We start from the raw sequence: 3,608 nt of genomic DNA, 5'->3' as shown, positions 1-3,608 counted from the left end.
GCAGCGACACAGAGCACAATGCTATACAGTGGCGGGTGAGCGGTGTACCACTATTCCCAGCAGCGACACAGAGCACAATGCTATACAGTGGCGGGTGAGCGGTGTACTACTATTCCCAGCAGACACAGAGTGGCAGTAAACAGAATGCTATATAGTGTGGCTGAGCGAGGTACACAGAGTGGCAGTAAACAGAATGCTATATAGTGTGGCTGAGCGAGCGGTGTACTACTATTCCCAGCAGACACAGAACAGTAAACAGAATGCTATATAGTGTGGCTGAGCGGTGTACCACTATTCCCAGCAGCGACACAGAGCACAATGCTATACAGTGGCGGGTGAGCGGTGTACCACTATTCCCAGCAGCGACACAGAGCACAATGCTATACAGTGGCGGGTGAGCGGTGTACTACTATTCCCAGCAGACACAGAGTGGCAGTAAACAGAATGCTATATAGTGTGGCTGAGCGAGGTACACAGAGTGGCAGTAAACAGAATGCTATATAGTGTGGCTGAGCGAGCGGTGTACTACTATTCCCAGCAGACACAGAGTGGCAGTAAACAGGATGCTATATAGTGTGGCTGAGCAAGCGGTGTACTACTATTCCCAGCAGACACAGAACAGTAAACAGAACACAGAATGCTATATAGTGTGGCTGAGCGAGGTACACAGAGTGGCAGTAAACAGAATGCTATATAGTGTGGCTGAGCGAGCGGTGTACTACTATTCCCAGCAGCGACACAATGACTGGGGGACCCTGGCTAGCGTGGCTGGAGCGCGAACTACCCTGCCTGCCTACCCAAAGCTAAACCCACAGACAAATGGCGGAGATATGACGTGGTTCAGGTATTTATTTACCCGAACCACGTGACAGTTCGACCAATCAGAGCGCGTTCGGGTCCGAACCACGTGACAATCACAGCGCTAGCCGAACTTTCGGGGAACGTTCGGCCATGCGCTCTTAGTTCGGCCATGTTGCCGAACGGTTTGGCGGAACACCATCAGGTGTTCGGCCGAACTCGAACATCACCCGAACAGGGTGATGTTCTGCAGAACCCGAACAGTGGCGAACACTGTTCGCCCAACACTACTTGTATGCTGGTTTACTTGTCCTTGTGTAGTCAGAGCACATATTGGGCTTAATTCACTAAACTGTGATAACTCATATCACGGCTGTGCTAGCGTTTTTGCGCACATTTTTGCGTATGCGCAAAACGCTAGCGCGGCCGTGATATGAGTTAGTGAATCAAGCCCATAGTTTGGTTAAAAAAAAATCCGTCCGAGTTCAACTAAGAAATGTAAAAAAATGCCAATTAGCCTTAAGTGAAAATACTTCCCTAGTCCAGATGGCAATCAGATAAATCCCTGCATCAACTGGAATTACCTAGTAATTAGAACCGTAGATGTCCTTCATTCAATGCAAGGAAAGCTTTTAAGGCCTGGTTCACATTGGTGTTCGCCATCAGGATTTTCCGGACTGGATCCGGACCGTATACTGTACAAACGGAACGGACGTCCGGCGATCCAATGTAAAACTATGGATCCGTACACACTCCTGACCGGATCCAGACTCTGGGCTACGGTCCGGATTTTTCCAACCTGCTCTATTTTTGCCATACGTTTCATCCGGCCGCCGCACCCGTATCGGATCCTGACTACACCATCCGCACAGCAGAAACCAACGAGAAACTGAAATGACACAACACACTGGCTATAAAATCCGGCCTATCTACCCCACTTCCGCAGCGTTTTCTATGGTGATAGCGACCATTTTGGATGGTGACACATGGGCCCAGCATTGGTGGATGGGGTAGGTGTGTTTAGAGGGGTCTGGGTGTTTTGTGGAGGGTGGGGGTGGTGTGTTTAGTAGTGATGCTCAAATACCCCTTTTCAAAATTCGAGTTAGGTCGAATTCGAATAGTAAATTATTCGAGGTCAGTCGAATATTCGAGTCGAATAATTTTTACTATTCGATTCGACCTCGGACTTCGAGCTCACTATTCGAGTCGGTATTCGAGCTCACTATTCGAGCTGACTATTCGAATTGGCCTTAAATAGCTTCCAACACTTGTTTTGAGGGTGAATGATGCAAGAAACATCTTTTTTTCCAAGTAACAACAGCAAGTGATTATGTGGGGATGTTCCTTTAAAAAAAAATGTGGAAAGAGAAGTTGTGTCCTTAATTTTGTTCAGTAGTGTTACTGTATATACTTGTTCTTCTTCTTCTTTATCTTTCTTCTTCTTCTTCTAGATCTTCTTCTTCTATATCTTCTTCTTCTTCTTCTATATTGTCTTCTTCTTCTTCTTCTTCTTCTTCTTCTTCTTCTTCTTCTTCTTCTTCTTCTTCTTCTTCTTCTTCATCATCTTCTTCTTCTTCTTCATCATCTCCTTCTTCTTCTTCTTCATCATCTTCTTCTTCTTCTTCATCATCTTCTTCTTCATCTTCATCTTCTTCATCTTCTTCTTCTTCTTCATCTTCATCTTCTTCATCTTCTTCTTCTTCATCTTCTTCTTCTTCTTCATCTTCTTCTTCTTCTTCTTCATCTTCTTCTTCTTCTTCATCTTCTTCTTCTTCTTCTTCTTCATCTTCTTCATCATCTTCTTCATCTTCTTCTTCTTCTTCTTCATCTTCTTCTTCTTCATCTTCTTCTTCTTCATCTTCTTCATCTTCTTCTTCTTTTTCATCTTCTTCTTCATCATCTTCTTCATCTTCTTCTTCATCTTCTTCTTCATCTTCATCTTCTCCTTCTTTTTCAATATCGTCTTCTTCTTCTTCACGTATTTCTCTTTTCAATTTTTTTTTTAAAGAAATGCAGCTATTTTTGAGCGTAACAAATAGCTGGTGGGCGCACGCATGTTGGAAGCGCCATTGTATGTGCTCCCTGGCAGTGGAAACACAAAGACAGCAGGAGGTAAATTCAGCAGCAGGAGGAGGAGGATGAGTGTGTGGCAGCAGGCAGTCAATGAGGCAGGCAGCTCGCCGTGACATAATAGCCCTGGTACCTAGCGGTGATACCAGGGCTGTAAATAAACACAACAGGAGGTCCCAGACAGCGGTCGTGCAGCCCACATTGTGTCCAATACACAACTGGGACAACACAGTTTTCAACCCGGGCACCTCAGAAAAATTAAACCTTTTTTTTTTTTTTAATGGTTTGTTTGGTTTTGGTTTTGCAACCAATATAGCTATTGTTTGACGTAATAGCTTGTGGCAGAGTGGCAGCAGAAGGTAATTCTGTGTACCCTGGCAGTGGGAAACACAGACAGACAGCAACAGCAGCAGGAGGAATGGAGGAGTAATGTGAGCAGCTATTGTTTGACGTAATAGCTGGTGGCAGAGTGGCAGCAGAAGGTAAATCATCTGTGTAGTGTACCCTGGCAGTGGGAAACACAGACAGACAGCAGCAGCAGCAGCAGGAGGAGGTATGGAGGAGTAGTGTGAGTGTGGCAGCAGGTAGGCAGCGTGACATAATAGCCCTGGTACCTAGCGGTGATACCAGGGCTGTAAATAAACACAACAGGAGGTCCCAGACAGCGGTCGTGCAGCCCACATTGTGTCCAATACACAACTGGGACAACACAGTTTTCAACCCGGGCACCTCAGAAAAAT

Source organism: Hyperolius riggenbachi, chromosome 10 (genome assembly GCF_040937935.1).
Source record: "Hyperolius riggenbachi isolate aHypRig1 chromosome 10, aHypRig1.pri, whole genome shotgun sequence".
Classification (NCBI taxonomy): Eukaryota; Metazoa; Chordata; class Amphibia; order Anura; family Hyperoliidae; genus Hyperolius; species Hyperolius riggenbachi.
Note: the sequence above shows the minus strand (reverse complement) of the source record.